This window comes from Salminus brasiliensis, chromosome 14 (genome assembly GCF_030463535.1).
Source record: "Salminus brasiliensis chromosome 14, fSalBra1.hap2, whole genome shotgun sequence".
Taxonomy (NCBI): Eukaryota; Metazoa; Chordata; class Actinopteri; order Characiformes; family Bryconidae; genus Salminus; species Salminus brasiliensis.
Genome location: NC_132891.1, coordinates 14,679,336 through 14,703,107, shown reverse-complemented (window position 1 = coordinate 14,703,107; position 23,772 = coordinate 14,679,336). Strand labels below are relative to the sequence as shown.

Here is a 23,772-nt window from a genome sequence, read left to right as displayed (position 1 = left end):
TTGAAGATGTGAGAATGGTGCGAGCCTGTTCCTGATTGAGGAAGAACGCTGAAGGACATGGCAACAGTAGGCCTGTCCATGTAAATGGCTCACTCTTTCACACGAGGCCAATTAGCATTAGGTTACTAATTACAAGAGCAGTGTGATTAATGTGTAACGCTGCCAGCATGTTTTAGGCCACAGTTCAAGCAGCTGTAATTCATGTTTTTAGTGACCCTTGATTCTATGCTGAACCTACCTCTTTAAGAACTGCCCCAAAGACCCAAGCGTAACTCAAACTGCCAAGCCCCAGATTAAAAAACAACTTACCAATCATGAAACACAGCAGCATGTTCTGTGGATTATTAACAAAACGAGAAAGAGCGCTACAAGCAACTGTGGAGCAGTAAAACAAGCCCACCTGGAGGAGGAGCAAAACCATGCCTTTGAAAACAGGCTACTGCTATCTGGTTAGCTTGAGCACAGGTGAAATCTAGCGCATCCGGAAGAGGGAACCAAGATGCGCCAGAGCTGAGAGGTCAGGCGGAAACCACTGACCCACATCCTTGGTAGTATAAAGCTGTTAGGCTCAGCCGATCTGCACTAAGACGCAAAGCCGAGGTAATGAAGCCAAAGAAACCAAAACACAAAACAAAACAACCTGCTCACGACTGGGGCACGAATTAGCTCGGCTAATCTGCCGGAGTTTTAAGCAGCTAAAGGAGAAGCGGAAACTTTGTCTTCCGCCAGATTTGCTTTGAGGAGTGTTTACACACTGGGGGAAGGGTGAGGCAAGTTCATTTTGTCTGGATCAGAATCAGAATCAGAATCAGAATCTCTTTATTTCACCAAGTATGTTACACATACAAGGAATTTGTCTTGGTGAGAGCAACACGTATGACAAGTAACAAAAAACACAGAACACAGTCATAAACTAAAGGAAAGTGACACTAAACAATAAATAGTGTAGGGGATAAATTAAAAAAGTAAAAAGTACTAAAGGTAATAAAGAGCTGAAAATATATTTACAGAAAAGAACATCTGTACAGGTGTGCAAATAGTCATAGTGCAAATAGGCAGAGTGCAAAATAGCTGTTCAGTCCGGTTTGGACTGTAGTCTCACCCTTTATTTAGGCACATTGTACGGATAAGGGATGCACAGTGTGGGCGTTGTGGGTCGATTCTGACAGTTAACATGTTTCCATATACAGCTGGAGGCAAGCTAACGTTTGGGCATTCCTGTTACTGTGAATAGTCAACTGATTTCCAAACGGCAGAAATGTACAGTTAAAGATGAAACCCGCGTCTCAACAGTTGAGCAAGATCAGGGTCTTGTGATTTGTATAATTTTGAGGAAAACGAAAGGGGAAGGGAGCACCATGGAAACATTTGGGCATCCCAAGAGATATGAGCTCTCGGATAACTTCCATTAAAGTCACAGACCTTCATTAGCTTGTTTTGGCTATGACTTGTATTCATTATCATAAGGAAATATCAGGTGAAGCAAATGCTAAAGCTTTATGAATACTTAGACTTTCCCCAACCTTGTCCCAACAATCTGCAGCCATGGGATTCCTCTCAGCAGCTGCCTGGCACTATTCACATAACTGATGCCCACAAAGTAGGAGAAGACTATAAGAAGATAGCAAAGTGCTTTTTTTAAGTAGCTGTTCACTCGATAGTTCGTGAGTCCTTGCAGCTAAGAGGACTACTGAAGGTCAAGGTCAGGTCTGGAAGCCCAAGAGACCTTAGAGAGAACTGAACCACAGAATTCAGCATGGATTCTGTTGGAAAGAGGTCATGTGGACAGTTAAAATATTTATTGTAGTCGTATGTTGGGGGGGGCAGAATTTCATGAAGAGATCACCTTTCCAACTGTTAAGCACAGATCAGTGGTGATTTGGGTTTGTGTTGCAGCCAGTGGTTAATTCTAAGAGTTCAGCTAATAGCATAAGAAAACACTTGTCAAATTTCTGGATATTACACCCAAAACATGGGTTTTCAGTCAAGTCTTTTAAACAGCAACATTAAGAGTTTTTCAAGTGCCCCCTCCCAAAAAAAATAAAAAATAAAAAATTAGATTACAGATGAAATACCGAAAAAAAAAAAACTAACAGCTAATAATAATAATCCCCATGTGCTGCCAGTACATTAGTACCGCTCTCCAATCCGTCCAACATAGAAATGCCCTTTTTTACGATGTCCACATTTATTTACATAGAAAAACATACATTAAAAACATAAAACATGATCTATTCAGCAGCAGCCTGTGTATGAATGAAGCGGCCAACTTCTGCTATAAAGAGGCATATGTGGTCTTCTAAAAGTGAGCATCTGTTGAGCTTCGTACCATCTTCATGTATCTCTCTCTCTCTTCCCCTCTCTCAAGTCCACATTCATCAGTGCAACCCATTTGATTACTGGTGAGAGCCAGCCCATCCTCCTCTCCTCATCACCATAACAACCAGGCAGTACGGTGCCAGTGGCGTCAGAGAGCGCGCTCATAGCAGTAATTACTCTTCACAGCTCACTCTCCTCTCAATATGGCACCCCAGACCCCAGGACAAAGCGCCACTTATCTTCATCGTCATTATCATCATCACTACTTATCCCAACACGGTCATGATCAAGAGCAAGAGGTCACCAAGAGCCCCCTAATAGTGCAATGGATGATCATGTTGGGTGGATCCCAACAAGATCCTGTAGCTATTAAAAGACTTTTTAAAGAACTAAAACCACTGAAAGGATCTTTAGGGTATAGGAGAACGGTGGTTCCTCTATTGGGTCCAGCTTTTTGGGCCCTATTTCTCTGAACGTACAAACAAAACATGGTACTGAGATGCTCTGCCTCTCTAATGACAAGGTGAAGTGAGCCAGCCGACCTCACTGTGGCTGACTGGGGCTTATCAGAACGTTCTTAATCGATGTGACGCAGCAATTTCTCTCCAAGGACCATAAACAGATCAATTATTAGTGCGGCTTTAAAACCACCAGCTTGTTCTTAATGCCTCACTGTGTCTAACTCACTGAGGAGACGGCTTCATTATCAAACAGGCCGATTCATCCTGCAACCAAGAACCATGGCCTGGTACTAATTTTATTTCGTTTCTGCTTACTTAACACTTCCAACACATTATTAATCTTCAGCTTTTCCTCTACTACATGCACAGACCCATGAGCAACCAGCTAATCTAGAATTAACAGTGAAAAGCCTACATTTAAACCCCTACTCTAATGCTGTGTGTTTGTAATGCTCAAGCGTCTACCCGGTTTACACTGTTTGTTGTGCTCAATGGCATGCCTTTCCTAATACAGTGGCAATGGGCAAAGGCCTGAATCCCTGCCAAGAGCCGTGCACCAGGCAGCAGACACATTCCAGCTCCCAATCAGCATGTGGTATACACAGAAAAACAGAACACACACACACAGACAGACTGTCCAGCAGGGTTGCCCATGCATAGGCTGTGCGTGGTCAGGCAGGAATTAAGCAGCCAAGGTAAAAACTCATGCCGAGGCCAAATTGTGACTTTGGAGCTCTCTCTCACACACACTTCTCTAGATCATGACATTCAATCTTTGTCTTTGTAAAGCCATCCTTATTGACCTGGATGTATCAACTGTCAATTGAACTATTAACTATTAACAGCCCTGTATGTACAGTTGTGGTCAGGCGTTTCTTTTTCTGGGGCAGGATGAGTTACAACACAAGCTCCCTGGATACAATAACTGCTCACCTCATGTGTTTAAGGTGGTAGTATGTTCAGGCTCCTGCAGATGGCGTTGCATGAGGATGACTGGGCTGTAAATACCCGCAGTGTGGGAGACAAGATTGATAGGTTGAGAAGAGGTGGTACAGTGCAGTGAATGTCTCATTGGACGTGTGGAAAATGGGCTGCAAAGCAGGTCTTAATGATTGGCAGAAAGGAGTGATTGCATTTGGTTGTGCCAAAGGCCATAATAGATGAGAGCAGTATTACGAAGCTTGTTCCCTTGAGACTGAAATAGTAGGAATGCGAGAACCATCTATGGTTCAACCATGTTGTAGAACATTAAACTGTTCACTGCCTCCCAGAGCGGAATAGTTTTGAGGAGAAACCCTTTTTTTACAGGAAGTGAAATGAAAATTCTCTCATCTGGTCCTGCTGGGGACGCCTGTTATGGCAAGTGTAAACAGATTCTGGTCGAAGTAGATCCAGGTAATATCTGGATACAAAACGCAAATGTAAACAGGCCCACAGACTCTGCTTTTAGGCACAGGGTTGAGGTCAGGAATTTGAAAGGACCATTTCAAAAGCTTAACACTGACCTGCTTCATCCATTTCACAATCATATTTGATCTGCGTTTGGCGTCATAGTCTTGTTGGAACACGTAATTGTGTCCAAGTTTCAGGCATCCAGATGACGGTTTGAGGTTATGCTGAAGAATTCTGAGATACTTCTCCTTTATTATTCCCTCAATTTTGTGCAATACATCAGTTCCACTGGCAGCAAATCTGCCCCAGAATGTGTTGCTCCCACCACCATGCTTAACAGTTATCATGCTTAAGTGGTTTCATCCGACCATTACACTTTCCCCTCAACGACTTTTCCTTTGTCCATGTGGTCAACTGAAAAGTTTAGTCGAGTTTAGTAGCAAGAGCTGCTTACTTGCACAGCAGCCTCTCACAGTTTGTGGCAATGTAAAACTTGCAGCTTCCAGGTCATGGCAGGCCTGTGTACATTTACAACAACTTGCTATGACTAAACTGATGATTTCAGGATCTTTGAATCAGTTCAGCAAGAGACATTCCTGAGTCTCTATACAAAAAGGAAGCTCATGAGCTAATTCTGTAGCTTGCAGTCCTTCATTTAATGCACGATGAATGAGGGACCTTCTCCCCAGTGCCTTTGGCCTCCCATCTGTCTCTTATGTCTGATGGTAGTTGCTCCTCATTAATGTCTCTGATTGATGGTTCCCTGCCTGTAGCACAAAAACAAGCAGAAGCACCAGCGAGACTAAGGCTGGCAGTTTTCCCCAATGGAGAGACCAGGTAGGGAGTGAAGACACATATGGAAACATCTACTGTTTTTTTTATTTAGGATAATAAGGACTCCAAGTAGACAATAAGCTGTGATGCCATGTGTACTAAGACAGGTTGTCTTCTCAGACAAAAGCACTTACTCAGGTTCACTGTGAACGCCCCAATCACAGAGCAAGAGAAAACAACCCACGGCTAACTATTTGCCCATTAGCACATCTGCCATTAATATTTGATCACGGTGATCTGATTGTGACCATCAGATCACCACCCACTGAGTAAAGGTGAGAAGTCAACAAACTCTCATTGCGGACGTTAATTTCATGGTAATATTGGGCTTGCAATGGTTCCTTCGAAGTTCAGAGAAATTGTACAACATGCAGTACGTTTGGAATTAACCCAAATGGTCACTCTCAGCTTAGAGGAAATTGGTTCGGATGGTCAGGAACAACACAAGAACCACCAAGGCCATGACCTGGAAGCTGCTGGAGCAAGTTGTATAAGTAAGTTGTAGATCATTCATGGACTGAGAGACCACAGTCCTAAAAAGCAGTCCCTATAGACACTTAAGACTTGACTGAAGTTTTAGACCACTGACCACAAAGAAAAAGTATGCCAAATGTATGTCTAGAGGTGTAAAGGTGAGGGATTTGACCCCAAAAACACTGCACCAACTGGTAATCATGGCAGAGGTAACATCACATTATGAGGCTGTTTAGCAGCCAGTGGACTACCTCAGAAGTCAGAAATCTTTAGCATGAGGTCAAACCAAGCAGACAACTGAAACTTGGATGTTGCATCAAAGGTGGCCGAGGAATTGATAAAGCAGGCCAACAATAGGCTTGAACATGAGAGAGTGGTCAGATATCCAACCAAGACATTTTCTAGAAGCTTGTTGATAGCTACCAAAAACCTGTGGTCAAGATACAATTTACTCAGGGACATTTAACTAGATATTAGGTGTTGATGTATGTAAATTTATGACCCTATTTGCATTATGTTCTTCCTGCATTTTCAGAAAACTTGTGCAACACATTCCTTGCCCTGCAGCTGGTAGTTAGTGGTTAATAGTTCATCCTAGTTAGGCATGTTGAGTATGGTTCAACAATTATTTTTAAGAATAGTCGCATAATGACTTACAACAAATCTAGATTGTTGATCAGATTGACTTGTAATTTAGCTAGATAACAGAAGACATACTTGTTATTTAATATTATTTTAATATCTAATAAATAAAATCCTGGTTTTGTGTTGAAGACTTCTCTTGCCAGAGGCTTTTACTGCAGCCAGGACCAAAAGGGAAAATAGATTAAGGTTATTTATATAACAGTAGCCCAAATGTGCACAAATACAGACACTCTGTCCAATTCATGAAACTATCGTACAACAGTGAAACAGGGGCTGATTTAATCATAATTAACAATATCAGCTTCAGTGCATGGAAACAAGCGGCCTCATTAAATTCCCATTAACATATCATTTGAAAACGGCTCACCCCAAATTGCCCTCATATACACAGAAGTTATGATGGAATCATAAATATAATGACAGTTCTTCCAGGCACAGATTGGGGTAGAAATGTAGAACCGAAATTCTCATGCACTCATCTACGATTCTGCTCTACTAGACTAAGCTGTGTGTGTGTGTATGCACAGTCCCTTTGCTTTGTATTGCTAATGAAACTGTTAAGAACAGCCCAAAGAAACACACACACACACACACACACACACACACACACACACACACACACACACACACACACTTCAAAATTCTATGCCACTAATTACAGGATTTGTTCATATCAGTAAGCACGGCGCCGTCAGGGCTTTTGGGCCCCATGAAAAGATATTACGCTGGGCTCCACACCTCTAACAATTCTGCCAAAATACTCAATCAATACTTTTTTAGGGTCCATGGCAGTCACAGGCCCTTAAAATCGCCCTAACTCCTCCCTCGCATACGGTGCCCCTGTCAATGAGTACGTCATGTTCTCAAGGTTGTACAAGAAGAGTGTGATTTAGGAGCTTCAGAGCAAGAACACATGCAGAACATAATGAGCTTTGGTTTGTCTTTAAAGGTAAAGACTGCTGTTTTGCCTTTGGTCTATGGTCTTAATTCAAGTTAAATATCATGAGTACTACATTTTACCATATGCTGCACTGTTGGGCTGGTTGATATGGTAAAAATACTACAATCACGATATTTAAAGACTTTTTTCCGTAATACACAATATTTATCCCAATACATGTAATCATCACAGCATCATCAGATTCTTATAAACTACTATTCAGATACTCTCACATAGTGATTTATATTAAACATCTGCGGCACTTCATCTAATTAAACCAGTCTAATTACACTGTTAGTAATGAAACTTGCATTTGATCAGTGTTTATTAAGCACCAACAGCATCCTTGATATGCTTAGAAAAACATATCACAACAACAAAACTGATCACAATACGATCAAATAGTCATATTGCCCTCAGGCACCAAGAATGCCACGCCATGGCCGTACGCCACACTTTACTGACTAGAAGATAATCCTATAATTTATTAGTCCCACTGTGGGGAAATTCATAGTGGCTATATAGTTGCTGCAGAACGTGTACAAAATCAAATCACAGACGTTCACACCTGGCTTTCACAACAAATCAGATCCATGTTCTCACTGGGACAACAAACCCCGAGGGAACTGCTCGTCTATAAATTCCGTCAGTGTTTGAGCAGAGATCAGCACCGCTATGAGAAGACACATTGGCTGTTCTTTGTGGGTGGACAGACTTACAGATCCTGAAAGAAAACTGCAGCGTTACAGTCGTGTTACATTAAACTGCACATAAACAGACACATAATGCAAAGAAGGGGTGTGTAAACATACTTCCTAAAAAATATAAGATAAGCATAAAGCACTATGTAAAAGCAGTATACTGCATATATACTGATGCGTCATAACATTCATACCAGGTGATGTTAAAAACATTGGTTATCTCCATCTACAGTGGCATTGGTCAAGCCGCGAGTGAACAGTCAGTTCTTGAGGTTGCGGTGTTAAAAGCAGAGATAAAGGACAATCATAAGAATATGACTCACTCTAACAAGGGTCAGACTGTGATGACTGGATGACTGGGTCAGAGCATCCCCAAAAAACATCAGACATGTGTTGTGGGGAGTTCCCAGTATGCAGTGGTCAGTACCTACCAAAAGTGCTCTAAAAATACAACAGGGTAAACCAGCCAGGCAGGGTCATGGGCACTTAAGGCTCACTGAGAATCAATAGATGTTCCACCTAACAACTTACAAAACTTAAAGAACCTGCTGCTTACGTCTTGGTGCCGATACCACAGGACGGCCTCATCCACCTTGAATGGTCAGATCTAGTGTGGTGGCACAAGAGGGACCTACTTAATATTAGGTGGTGCTAAGGTCATTCTCAGTGATTATTACAAGGAAAGCAACGATATCAACACATGGATATTGGACGGAGGGCTCTCTGGGACTCCTATCTTCACCAGATATCGAACTCCGATCTCCTGATGATGCCACCACAGCGCTAGCTAGGTTAGCAGCTAGCTAGGTTAGCAAATTTGAAATGATACCCTTACTTGAGAAAAACACAAAATATCACAGTCACACAATTAAATGTCTGATAGACAATAATCTATGTTCAGGGTCTGCTAGACAAGTAAGTATTTTTTGTTATTCATATGCCCCTTAACCCAACTAACAACTGGGGTCCAGTACCAGTGTCACACTTGGGTAAGATTCCCATCCCCAGTTCAACCAACCTGCAATGCTTCCACCAGGCTCTGCCTCACCAAGAGAGCTTAACATTACTCATTCTACACAGCAATAAACAGAGCTGACAGTGTGAAAACTCTCCACTAGATCCAATTAGCTTCAAAATTAAAGCTATGTCTGTTAGGCACAGGACTGCCAATGCTTCACAGACTCTAATAAACAATATGGGCACTGCCAAATTTGATGGCTGTTTGGGTATTTTCCAATTGCAAATATTACATTTTATGCCCATCATTTCCCACTAGACTGAATACTGTTTGACAGAACTAACAGTGACGCAAAGTACAGAGGGAAAAGGACAAAAACAGACAGAAAGTCTCAGAACCAGATGCATTATGCAGCTTTTACATTAATGCAGTCATCAATTATAGCCTACCACAAAGCTAAAGAAAATCAGGTTTCATTCAATGTCAAACAAATATAAATAAATATAAATAATTCTCGAAATGTTCCCAAATGTTTAAGGATGTTCAATGTATAGAGAACCCTTGGTGATAGTTATTAGGAGATGTGGAGGCATTCAGTGTTCGGGGTGTCTCAAAAATACATACTAGTAGATGCAAGGGGTGTACACATGAGGCTTTGCCACAATCCAAAATGACTTAAGCCAACGGTTTGTCATTTTAAAGATTATTATGACAATAAAGCAAGTTCTCCCATGTAATATACACAACTGATATATCCAGCAAAAAAGAAAAAAAAGCATTAATTCAAGCTTCATTTAAATTTCTTATGAAGTAGCCCAAAAAAAAACATGGCAATTCTAAGATTAAATTCTGAAAACACAACAACCAGTAACAAACTTTATTTTTATATACATTAGGGTAAACAGACAGAGAAAAAGATAAAGAGAATCATGAAGATCATATCTTAATCTTTTGAGAGGTTTCCTTCAAGCTGGCAGCCTGTGTTACCTCCACAGAAGTCTACAGTATCCAGAGAAACACTAAAAATAGTAACTAGCTAATTCTCTTAATTGTCACATTGGTTTGTTCTGAAATTACTAATGAAATCAAGCATCTTTTCAGTATCTCTCGGTCTATCACTTGTAAAGATGCACTGGTATAAAAATTGTGTTTCAAATATTCAGTATTTTTCATATACGTTTGTTAAATTCTACAATGTAATGGACAGATTGCCCCCTCACAGTTCAGGACGCATATGAACCGCAGATTAATCGCAGAAGTTTAACCATAACAGTGTGGAATACGGCTTTACTGCTGCTGTTATTTTATACAGTAATAATTCCCCCAACCTGGATGCAGAGCTGCAGTGGAAACACACAGCCTGTCGCGTAAACGTGTGAACCGAGTGTGTGTATTGTAAACAGTGTGCCACGAGAGCCAGAAGACAACACCTGGAGCACGGCCACACATATGAAGTGACATCACTCTGGTGTGTGAGAGGACAGCAGAGTTTCATTGGTGTGAGGTGTGGGAGTCTTATATGGACACGGGCTGATGGTAAAAACGAAAAATCTTCAAGAGAGTCAAACTCAGAACAGACTGAAGACTGTCAAAATTACTAAAGTTACTAATACAAAGCAAGCAGTAATTGAAAATACTTTCAAACTGAAAAATTACTCTTTGCTTTTTAACCGAGTCAAAAAATGATCCGACCCATGATTTCGACCCAAACCTGTGATCCAATCCGAACTGGAACTTTTGTGCTTGGATTACCAATACAGACGAATCTAACATTTACAAGTACCCGAGACTCTCCTGCATTTTTTGCAACATTGTCATTCAACACTCTACTACAGACACTCTTGAGTTGAGCAAGTCAAATAGGATACACATTTTAGCCATGGAGAGTTCTAAAAAAAAAAAAAATAAAATAAATAAATAAATAGCACAGATGAAAAACCCCTGTAAGCAGAACCAGCAGTTGGTCCACCATTCCCTTCCTGGTATTATTTCTGGCCTATAACTAGCATTCTAACTTTCTCTGTACATCTCTTAATGCTGGTTAAGGGCACAGGCTGTGGGGACTATGAAGTGCAAAGGTTGAGTGGGATCTCGGTGGGAAATGCAGAAGAGAGAAGACGATGCCCTGCAACTCCATACAACATTTAACATCCCCTACCGAGCTCAGTATCACTTTACTAGCACACAGACCCTTTTCAGAGGAGTGCAAAGTCACAGCAACAGATATGGCTCACACTGTGGACGTCCAACAGCTGCCTGTGTTTGAGGAAGACACCCCCCCCCTCACTTCTCTGCAGGGGTATCTACCCTTCCTTGGCACAGATGAGCAAGTCAAAGAGTCAAGGGCAACTTTTCCTTTCAGAAGTCACATCCATCTTTAGCAAGTGCAAGGTCAACCTCTACTGACTGCATGAACATGCCTTTGGCAAGACGTGAAAAGTGATGAGGCATAATGAAGCTGAAGACATTGATCTGATGTTAAACTCGGACACTGAATCAATGTTAAATCCTATAGCTCCTGCATGTGTGGTCTACTTTCTAGTTGAGAATAGGGTTGCAACAGCATTATCATGGTATGATAACCGCAAAAGAAAATATTGCAGTTTTGTGAGATATATACATGCTTCCAGTCATCATCCGATTGCTCTCTATTTTAGTGGCTCAGACGAAAGGTGAATGGCACATGCAGACGGCCCCATGACGGTGGAGTTGGCCAGGTTCGGATGCTGTATCCGTTGTACTTTACAACGGCAGAATGTATAAACAGCACCGGGCTTCTTTAAGTCTTCTCAACCTTTTATGAAAGCTGGACCCCTTTCAGCTTCCATCACTTGCTTTAAGTGCCCTCTTAATATTTAATGATAAAAGCATGAAAGTGCACCTGAAAAGTCTGCAGGAATTACAGTCAACACAGCCCAGAAACTCACAAATCTCAGCTTTTACCATGGTCTATTTAATGACTTTGTTAGGTCTATGGCTTGTTCACAACCATTATGAAGGGAAAGGCCAGGTGAAGCAAATTTCATAGCTTTAGATATACTCAACTCCTCAAACCTTGTCCCAACAAAAGCAGCCGTCTCCGAAAATGAAAATAACTGATGCCCACAAAGCAATAAGATAGCAAAGCATTTTTTTAGGCAGCTGGTCTGGAAGAACAGGAACACTTAGCAGAATCTTCACTGTTCTACTACAGCACAAATATGACCTTCATGCCAGAGCAATCAGAGGAAGACCTTTCCTGCATCCTCACTACAAAATGCAGCATTGGACGTCTTAAAAAAATAAATAAATAAACAAATAAAAAAAATGTGTCACCCTTGACTTCATGCCTTTTGGAATCAATGTGCCCAAACTTTTGCATGCCACTGTCTGCATGCACACACACCCCTCTTTGAAAGCTAGCATTAAAATTCAGCATTACATCAGCGTCTGCTTTGTTTGGGGAAGCAACTGCACTTTACAGTAAAGCAGCTGTCCAACGTTCTTCTCAAATGAAAAGAGGCTGCAAGATCTCAATCACATGCTGAACACAAGAGACCAAATGAACGTGATGTATGCAAATCAGCCAGAATATTTATTAGATCCACTGGCGTAGTAAACGTTTGGTGTGTGCTTTCGTTCTTGCATTACTCAGTCCATCTCTCCTTCTCCGCGTTTCCATTGTTTTCTGGATAACTGTAGTTACTGCTTAATCATCGGGAGACTGTATCCTTAGGGACAGTGCTCAGTCAGTGATCTGTCAGTGCTCTGTTAAAGGAATGATTAGTATTTATGGGCCTTCCAAGTCTTTCTGATGAGGCCATTTTTTGGATCTGTTTACTAAAGAGAGATATTCTAAGCAGGCCCATTTTTCCATAAATACACTGGGATAAAGATGTGTTTTCCTAAACCCATTTCTCCTAGCATCTGTGGGATACACACACACACAGACACCCACACACACTGTATTTGTACATAGAGTACATTTCAAGTCTGCAAAGATTTGACTGCCAACTCCGTTACTGACAAACTGTTAAACTATTTAAACCATTAACAATATTTCATTAATAATAATTAAGATACCGATGCCATTTTATATACATATAATATAACGAGAGAGAAAGTTTGAAGAAGCCTTTCATGTTTCCCTCCAGAGGATATGACATCACTGAGTGTAGGGCCAAATGTTTTTTTGTTGATGACCAGAACATTGGAACTGGAGACAAGCAATAATAAATAAATAAATAAATAAATAAATAAATAAATAAACACACAGCATAATTATTTATATGAAATATTCTAAAGAACCTGATATTATATGCAATTGACTTATTAACTTAGGCAAGAAACATTGTTTCATAGTAATTTCAACAGTAAACATTTAATGTAATTTGCAATTCTATTTAAAATGTAAAATTTCCATTTACGCAACACTATGGAAATCTGGTATTCCTTACCGTCATTTGCACTTTGAACCACCACTAAAGGACACGTTATTCTGGATGAGCTGAGAAATATAGAAGCTTCACTGAAAATGAAAGAAGCATGTGGACTGAGGCGGTAGAGCAGTATCACAGAATTTGGTGCCTTGCACACTTTACTGAAGTTACATAGTGCAGTTAACAGCATGTTGATAGAGGCACTACTCTCCCTATTACACACCAGTGAAGCATCACAAAGATTCAAAAATTCTACTTAGTGTTGCTTTACGTATAACCACTAATCTTGTATTCCGAGGCAGATTTAATATGAAGCTTTGCCACTTCTGTTGCTTTGCATCCTGGAATGAAGAAGCGTAGTACTGAAGATGCTTTAATATTTCTTCCACAAAATTAACCATAAATAGATAACTAATAAATAATTCCTAAGGAAACTAGGCTTTCCTGAAAACTCAAACTGAAGCATTTTAAAGGATCACTTCAGAAATCTATTCAAAAAAGAGCCGGTATGACTGATAACTAATTTAGGGCTCAAGGGAACCTGAAGGCATAACAACAAGGTCAGTCTGGATCAGTCACCCATCATCACTCAAATAAGCAACAGCACACACATGATTCAGGACTTCAGGGTGGTACCATGTCTGCTAATTTTAGCTGCTAGCTTGGTGTTATCTGGTGAGCAATTACAATGCTGAAATGACTCAACCTCTAGTGATAAATTGGAGAACTGGCCAGCTCTAGTAAGCGGAACAGTAGGGATGTAATTAGCAGGACCAACAACAGCTGGGGCAAAAAACAACAACATGGTGGTGTAATCTAGCGAGATATTATGATGGAGATTAACTAAACCATGATAAACCAACTCTTTTGTACATTCTCAGCATTAGGGACTTGACTTGTGCTTGCCTACGGTCTACCAAAGGGCATCCAGAAATAATGGACAATGATCTAATTGAAGCAGACAGATAAAGCACAAACGGGGTCAACGTGATGTCCACCATTCATCTCACACATCACTCCCTGACCAGCTGCCCAGAGGAGTGTGAACGCTGTAGTGCCCCAAAGGAACTCGACCAGAAATAGAAGGCTGTGACAGAGGGCTATGAGGTGCAAAGCCAACGGAAAGTAAGGAGCAGGAGCAAACACAAAACACGCTGTCGCCCTGGGAAGCTGTTGGCATAGCGATGGGGAGGAGGCAGGATGAGGTGAGTAACGACTTCACAGAACGAGTAGGAAGGCCTCTATGGGATCAAAGACTGAATGGCTTGTAGAGTGTCTCTCAGATCCTGAACTCTTCAGGGAGACGCTCAAATGTCCTGATGTTCGAAGCCCACAGAGAACGTAGCAATGTAGGTTACAGCATCCAAACAGCGTGGGAGGTTTTGGCCAGCTTCTCGCTCCTTGGCAGTGGAGCAAGAAAACAAGGCTATGGAAAAGACCTTGTGTTGCATAAAAGCAAGCCTTTCAGACCGATTTGAGCGAGAACCTGGACTGAAAGTGGTGGTGAGTCTCGGCATTCAGTGAGAGGGCCATCAGTGGGACCATTACATGTCCACATTTTCATCCATCGTTAGATGAAAGTGCTGCTTTGGAGGAGAACACTGGTTTTCTGTTGCTCTTAAGACATGACGAGTACACTGCTTACGCTGTTGGTCTGTTGTTCAAGGTTTCTTCCAAAAGTCTTCCAGGTTTTACTGTAAGTCAATCAGATTTTCCATTGCCACTCTATTAGCAACTTCCTAGCCCCCACACAAAAAGACCAATGGGAAGTAAACAAGATGCAACTGTTATAGTCTTCAGAGGTCTGCAGCAGACTGACCGACCGACCAACCCACCAACCAACCCTGATGGGGTAAATACTTTATCACACGGGTGAAAGATTTAAAATAAATATAAGGATGATCTGAAAGCAGCACCGTGTGTTTACTCCTCGTCTATCCTAAATTAAAATTAGTCAGACACGCAAAAGAAGAAACTGGGAAGGGGGCAAACCGGCAAAGGATTGTCATGCCAGGGAGTTTTCAGGCCAAAACACTTTACCTGAGGAGCATCACTGCACTGCATCATCAGTGCAACTAAAATCAAAGGAATTTCGACATTTAAGCCTGGTTTAGTCATCTGCAGCTTCTGCTATCTAGCCGGAAGTCTATTCAAAACATCTGGATTCAGATTATCGCATCTCCAAACCACTGAAAAACAGAAGAAGAGTCTAACCTTAGTGACCAAATGGACAAGCTGGGAAGCATTTGGCGCTGCTTAAATAAGGACTTTACAACAAGCACTGCCTACTCACAAAACACTGCCTGGTCATGGATGATAAAGATAGTCTGTCGTTAACAGGAACAGTAAGACAGAAGACTCAGTGTCTTACTGAGGCTATGTTTACACTGTAAGTGGGGTTATTTTCCAATCAAACTGTTTGTCCAGTCTATTCTTCATGAAACCTGAGTTTCTGTTTAGACAAGTGGGTGTGTGTGTGTGTGTATGTGTGTGTGTGTGTGTTTAGGCTCAAGGTGAACATTTGATTATAAAGCCAACAAATCCATCAATACTTTTTTCAAGGAAAAGGTTAAACACATTTTCAATTTGAGAGAGAGCGAGAACGAAAGAGCAAAAGAGCAAGAGAGCAAGAGCCTATTCGCTATCCCCTACACGGGAATCGAGATCACTATACAGAGAACTATTACAGGAACAGAATTCCACACAATGTAGTGAACAATTTGGGACATGTCGTTGTGTGTGAGCTCACAGCTGTGTGACGGCAGAGTGCATTGATTAAACAATCTGAACGTCTGTCTTTTTTAGAGAAGCCGCATGCGAATCTTCAAAATAACATGAGGACTTCTGCGTAGTCCAGGTCGGTTTAGTGTACACTGTTTGTAAACTCCTTATCGTGGTGCATTTTGGGATTGTTACAGGGCACTGGAAAAAAAAAAGTAAATTAAACAATAAATAAAAAATTATATATTATGTATTTTTTATTTTTTGTATATATGTGTATATACTATTTCATCTGTGTATATATATTTGTATTTGTATTTTTTTGCTTATATTTCTATACTTTCATATTTTATCATTTAACTTAAATGTAACATTCTACTTTTATTTTTTTATTTTATTTTTCTTTTGCACTTTACTTCATTAAGTTAAGGTTTAGTTAAGTTTAAATGTAGATCTTTATTGTATAGCTTTGATGTGGGCAGACTGTCATAAAAGCATTTCACTGCAAGCTATACTGTGTATGACTATGTATGTGACAAATAAAATTTGATTTGATTTGATTTTGATTTGATTTGATGTGTGTGGTACTATGATGCCATTTCATCAAAATCGTGATCATGATACAAAGTGAGTGCATCATAGATATCTTCAGTGAATACAAATCACTATTCAATAAGACAGGTAATTGAATAGCAGTTTTTAAGAATCTAGTACAGGTGCATTTGGCATTGGCCTTGGAAACTGGCCAAATCACCAACATGTGAGACTTAAAGAATAGCTGTGTTTCCCAGCTTCATTCCTCGAGACCCCCCTGCATTGCTTAATGGTGTGCTTTCCTGCTCTACCACACCTGACTCAGCTCAAGGAGGGGTTGCTAATTAAGCGAGAATGAGAGAGGTGAGAGGGGTGTTGGAGAAGAAACTACGCCGTGCAGAAGGAGCACAGCTTAGTTCATTTTTTGCTTGTGAAGATAACATTTATTTCACATTACGCTCAGACAGCAGTCCAAACAGTGAGTCTGGAGTGAATAAAGATTTTCATGAAATTGGAGACTTCTAAAACTCCTCCGAATTTAACAGCTCAGCATTATTTATCACCTGCAAAAGAACAGACAACACCAGAGCCACAACCAGCCTCAGCAAACTACAGAGCAGATTACTCATAGACCTAAAGCATTCAGGTACAATCACAACCTTCTTTAACTCAGCACACAAAACACACATTCATTACTTCAGCTAGGTCAAACCGGTGTATACTGAAGCCTGTTGAATGTTGATTAAAATACCACTGAAAAATTTGGCAGAAGTAAGGTAGGGTAGTGTCTGACCCACCAAAACACTAAATAGTTCAAATCAAACTCATTTTTACAGCACTTTTACAACCTGATCTCACAAAACTGACTTACAGACTTCTGGAAAAGCCACTAAATAGGTCTACAAAAAGGGGTCAAAATCAGTTTCAATCATTAGAATGATGTCCACTTGCTCGCGCTGATCAAAGATGACATACCTATACCTATTGGCAAAAAAAGTAAAGATTGTGGTGGAGTACAAACAGTCCACAGGCAGGTTTACAGAGCGATTAAACCATCCATGGGTCGAGAGTTTAACTGCGATGGCATTTAAGCTATATATAAACTGTGGTGAAGTTTAAACCACACATGAGACAAGTGAGTTAAACTATGGTGGAGTTTAAACCATTCATAGGTTAAGTGAGTTTAAGGGCATTTTTTGCACATATACTTGGTTTGTTCTGGTCTGAATCATTTAGAGAGTTCGCAAACTTGGAGCGTTGTCCTCTTGGCCTGGTCTGTTTTCACACGTGTAATGAACGAGAATGTTCTCGCCACTTATTGGTCGGAAAATAAACACAGGAAAAAGGTCCCATGTTCTGACTACTGCAGATTTCTGTACAGTTTAACATGGAGCAACGGCAGAGATGCATTTGTCCATAGCTGTAGTAAATACCTGTGCAATATACCAGGTTAAACTGCCGTTAAGCTCAAACTTGCATGGTACACCTGACAGCTGGGTTGGATTGAGGTCAGTTCACATTCAGACCAAGACTGACTGTGAGTAAGTATCTTCCAGCAGTTTATAGGAAGTGTGTGTGTGTGTGTGTGTGTGTGTGTGTGTGTGTGTGTGTGTGTGTGTGTGTGTATCAGGCATTGTGTGTTTTGTTGTCCTTGAATAATAATTATTAAATCAAAAAACAAACAAACAAGAAACCCATAGTGAACACATGTCTAATTTCTTTCCCAGGTTCAGAACAGTGGGCAGTGAGGCATGAAATTCTTACACAGCGCTTTAAGCCTTGCATTAATAGCATTGCAGCAATTCCTAAAGTAGTTAGGCCAGCAGCCAACCAGCCAGTGACCACATTTTCTGCAAATTTACCCACATTTGACGCTTGGCAAGTGATGAAAGAATTCCTCCAATTTTAAGATGTTCTGCATCACTTAGCTATTAGGGTGTGAACAAAGTCATTCGGAGCGGCCTGATGTGTGAAACTGTGCACTAGAGAGAAATCCCCATCAACTCTTTTCAGTGGTGCTGTTTGTGGGCAGGACTTGGATGCCTACAAGACAAATACAGCCAACTTATTTACAATCCAAGAGTTTCAGATACAATGTTGATAACAGTAAGACTGTGCTACATCTCCTAATATGTTCTCTCTGGGGATAATCATGCTGTACAGTGAATGGAGAATGGATTTCGTCCCACCTTTCTGTGAGGAGCTACTACTTGCCATTGCCACCATAAAAAGCAACAGTGTGTAATGTAATATTTAACCAGCTAAGTGCTTGTTCTCAGAAACAGCTGCAATTAAGCTTAGGCCACCTGAAATCTTGCCATCTCCTCTGTAATATTGGAATAATCTATACTGGTAAGATAATGGCTGGTCCTCCCTTCTAACGCAGCCCTACTTTCAGGAGCTCTTTTACATGCTCAACCACCTGACCTGCTTTAAAGGGTAATGCGCTTAGGTGTGAGACTACTGGAACCTGACGTGAACTTCAAAGTGTCAACACCGGTTTTAATGTAGACGAAGGAAAAGCGAGTGTAATGTGGACATTTTAGACATCTTACCCTGCAGCAGCTTGGAAGACAGTCATCAGTGGGTGAAGGACAACAATTACCACATGTTCACACTACTGCAGCAATAACGCACCAAACAACGGGGTCAATGTGAAGAATCAACATGGATTGGCTTTGATATAATAATGATAACAACAACAACAACAACAACAAATTTGAACAAAGGTCACAGTCACATTACAAACATGCTGTGTGCACTACTGAATCTCACATCCACAGGTCATGCACTCCACCGCATTTTACAAGAAGCTGCTGCAAATGACAATGTTGCCATCACCGCCACCCAAACACGGCAATAGAGGTTTATACCTCACAAATCATTACCGTCATAAAAAAAAAACAAACAGAAGACACCATTTTGGAGACACCAGTGGAGAGGTTTGCGAAACTGTCAGCATCATTACTGTCCCGAAGATTTTCTGAACTGTGCTTGGTTCCATCATACATAGGTCTAATAACGGCCATTCCTTCAAAAAAACTACCAGACTATCAACTTAAGAACTGCATGCAGATGCAAAACACCGCTCCAATTTACACTTGAATCTGACCACGTCCAAAAGTGATTCGCATGAAGCCACTGTGATCACAAAGCATCCTGGGTTACACCTGGCTTCTCATGCAGGATCTGATCAACGGAGGTTGATGCAAACCTTCACAGCCTCACTGTGTTCACCAAATACTGATTCAGTAAGAATGGAGATGCTCTGTGAAGATCACCCCCTGATATATTAGCAATACTATACTTCCAGTTTCAGTCAGTGTGGGTCACTACTGCACCTCAAGACACATAATTCCCTACACTGTCCTAAGGAACATACAATGCCCTCGTTAAGACTAGGTGAGGCAGGCCTGCTTTCTATGCTACAGGTCTCAAAGATCAATAGTCTTAGACTCCACCTTACACTAATTCTTCCTGCCCTGTATCAGAAGCATTACTCGTCTACCCAATGACCCAACTAGGCTGCACTACATCCATAACAAAGCAGCTCTGATGCTCAACAGTTCTCGCTGCGCCAACGGAACAATAAAGTATAAGATGTGATTTATTTGCACCCATCAAGCAATAAAGAAGTGTGGGAGCTCACAGTGAAGCTGCGGGGCTTCGACACAAAGAAGGAGGCCGGCCAGGGAAAGAAAACAAAGTAGAGGCCTCAATAAGCATTTGTTTTTGTAATCCTATCCCCTCTGCCCAGGCATTGCAGCTGACTTTACATGAGCCTAAAGCATGTCCTGCTAGGGACTGCAGAGAGGTTAGCTTACGTATTAGGCCATCTGGCCTCCATAACCGCTGTCACTAATCAGATGGCTTTGCCAGTTGCTTTGTTGATTCCCTAGTATTTTGGGAAACGGGGTTAGCAGCACTGTTATCAGACACACGCGAGGATAATGCACTTGGATGTGCCTCGCATCCGCTGACAAAGCCCTTAGTGTTCTTGGAAACGATGGTCTGAAGACAGTTTGATGGCGAGCATACTCCAAAATAAGCGTGGATTGACATTCTGAAGGTCAGGGTGTTCGCATGGGAGCACCATGGCTCTATTTATTACCATTCTTTAATTAAACCTCATTAATGAAACTTTAAATCCCACTGGGGAAATCACATCCGCTGGTGCACAGGCTGAACATGAGAGGATGAACCTTTAAGTGAAACATTCATGATGCCTCCATTTAAACTTGGGCACAATTATAAAACTTCCCACATCTGGAGACCCACCGACACAATCGGTAATAACCCTTACCTTCGACCTTGAGAAATGCACCAACGGCCCTTGCTGAAACGTTGTAAAAAGGTTGCCGAAACATTATAATCAACCTTATTAATCAGTAAGGCTGTCATATGGCATCATGCCTACCTTTTTGGGCAAGTTGGCAAAATTCCATGGACTTTCATAAAACACCATGAGCTCTACTGGGACTAGTAAACGTGGGTCCGGGGGGTCCAGGGGTCCCTCACTCTTCCACAGGAGCTCCGTACTTCTCACGTTCTCCCAATTTTGTCAAATTTAGGAATTGCCTTGTAACGTTGAGACAACGTAGAAAGCACCAAACAGACATCCAGTCCAGGTTTGCACAACGTTGTCACAACGTTTGCTGAGATGTATAAACAGTGCTTCTATAAAGACCACCAACAGGTGCGCTGTAGAGTGCTACGCGGCGATATGTGCTGTGCAATTTACACAATTTACCGTTTTTGGCCTTTTTTTTTTTTAATAATTCTTAAAGTTTTCCGCCGATGTCTTAAATAATATTAGTAAGCTAAAATTGTGTATTTGAATTAAAACGTAAAAAATTATTAAAAATAATAATAATAAAAAAATAGTATCACCTATATTACCTTACCTTTACCCTGATGTAGCTAGCCATTTAAATTTAGGCTATCCAAACACAGCTAGCTAACATCCTGCCTACACACGTCTACTAGGAGCATTTTCTGGTGTTATACTGTGGGCCTTTCACATTATCCTACCCACAGTTTTATTCAGGCAGCTGTAAGTTGCCTAAACTATCCACTAGCACTAGCTATAGTAGCACGCTTTGACCAGACAGCTGAGCAGTGTGGCTGGCCGGTAGGCAGCAGTCTGTGGAGGGGCGCTAGCTGGTTAGATGGAGCATGGATCCAGCGTACACATGTATATACTTCATGAGAGGCGTTATGACTGTGCCTAAGGCACCCGCCTTCATATACACGACTGTAAAGTGTCAAATTCATCATGATAATCAGACAACCTTCATTTGTCAGCTGATGATCTGTTACCCACCGAGATAGGGCTGGCTAACGGTTAGTTAGCAGGCAAGCTAGCGCTCTGACTGACTGACTGACTGACTGACTGAAGCTCGTTTGTCAGTTCAGCAACACTCCCGGGCGAAATGCTTTACACGCTCCAGGCTTGTAAAGACTGGAGAGGTGTGAGAAGTTGTCCCGTGTAGAAAGCAGACGAACAGAATACTCACCGCTGGTGAAACACGGAGGACTGAAGGAGCGCTGAACGAGAAGTGTGTATCCAGGCGAGTTGAGGGAGCTTCTGCTCGCTGCTCCAGTTCTGTTCGCTCTCCGCGGGAAGAGGCGGAGCCACACCGCCGCTCTCAGTGAGTGATGAGAGGCTCGAGTCAGTTTATGGAACCGATTCTTTTGAACTGTCCTTTCACAGTGAATCGGACCACTGTACACTGTCTCGTGGTCTGCTAATGAAGCCAGCTGCGGTTCCTGAGTGAACATCTGCAAACTCAAAAGGGTTGTTAAAATGTATAGTGAAATATTTGATCAGAAAGATTGTGCCTTAGTTTCGTCTTAGTTAAGTTGCGTCGTCTTTAGTAGCTACAGTGTGGTGTTTGACATTGTGATTTTATAAAGTTAACTGTGAAAGATATGTATTCCACTGTATTTTAGTGGAAGTGGAAGCCTAAAACAGATGTATTTGGTTGGACTTTGGCTCTACCGACTCCTCGAAAAGAATCGGTTCAAATGAATGATTCATTAAAGGGTCCGTCGTTGCTGGTGAAGTAGCGTCTCAGGGATTCAGTCAGATATAAGAGCTTCGTATGATATCAAGTCCACAAAGTCTTCATTACAAATAATAATTCTGCTGGCTTACATTCACTCTCAATGTCTGATGGTTGCTTTTGTAGACATTTATTTCCAAAGAAAAAGGCAGAGCTGAAGCGGCACAATTCTGCCACATAAATTGATTTTTGCAGAATTAAAACTTTTGTCAATGTGTAACAATTTGTTTATTATCCTTATAGTTTTGTACTGTACTGCTAGTCTTGCAGGTTTTACTGTAAACCATCCCTACATGACCTGAAAGGCGCTTATATACAAGGACACGGTCATTGATGCAGAGTACCAAATCTATTTGAGTACTACTAGCGCCCCCTTGTGAAGAATCCTCATAAACGAGGGAGACAAGACAAGATAACCATATTCACCAAATGTGTTGGACACACATGGAACTTGGCATCCGCCTCTAACTCATCCGTGAACACACACACACACACACATACTAGGGAAACAGTGGACAGTAAGCACACATGCCCACAGTGGTGGGCAGCCATTGCTGCAGCACCTGGAGAGCAGAGAAGGGCCTTGCTCAAGGGCCCAACTGTGGCAGCTTGCCGAGCCCGGGTATTGAACTACAGACCCTCTAAAGTATAAAGGCAGAAGTAATATTTAACTTCATTAATCTTTATTCAACAAGTCCTTGCAGTGGTGGCTCAGCAGTTAGAGCGCCAGGCACAACAGGGTTGTGGGTTCAATTCCTAGGCTTGGCAAGCTGCCACTGTTGGGCCCTTGAGCAAGGCCCTTTAAACCCGATATTTTGTCCCATGTACATTGTTCTCTCAGATGCCACTGGATTATCTAAATTAAGAGGCTGTTAAAGAGTCAAAGTATTAATTGTATTAATTAAATATAAAGTATTGCATCTATGCCTGTGAACTGAATCAATTGTCAATTTGCTTTTGTGATGTCTACTAAATTCAGCTAAACCTGTTATTATATTGTATATACTACTACTACAATAATAATAATAATAATAATACTTATTAAATATTGTTATCTTGTTTGTTTGGGCTATGAGTCAGTTCAGCGTGCAGCTGATGTAGCAAAATTGGCATTTCGACCTCATAGGGTTGAGTAAGCTGATTGACTCATTTTGTTGAAAGGCGGGACTTTAGATCTGGTGAGCTGACTGCCCGCACTGTTATTTGCCAAGTGATCAGATCGGATTTTCATACTGGAACATCAAACATCTCTGCGTGGGTTGCTGTGGTAACGATGTAGGCGCTAACGAGCTGCTTCCATAAGCGGAAGC

General features: G+C 41.4%; 1 protein-coding gene across 2 annotated transcripts in view; it reads right to left on the bottom strand.

Moving 5' to 3' along the window:
* Positions 1–22,010, bottom strand: part of ndrg3b (ndrg family member 3b) — a 71,502-nt gene extending 49,492 nt beyond the window's left edge. For both annotated transcript variants that reach the window (XM_072696447.1, XM_072696448.1), the window contains exon 1: positions 21,914–22,010. The gene's annotated coding sequence lies outside the window, so the exon portion shown is untranslated. The remainder of the gene's footprint in view (positions 1–21,913) is intronic.
* Positions 22,011–23,772: the final 1,762 nt, after the last annotated feature.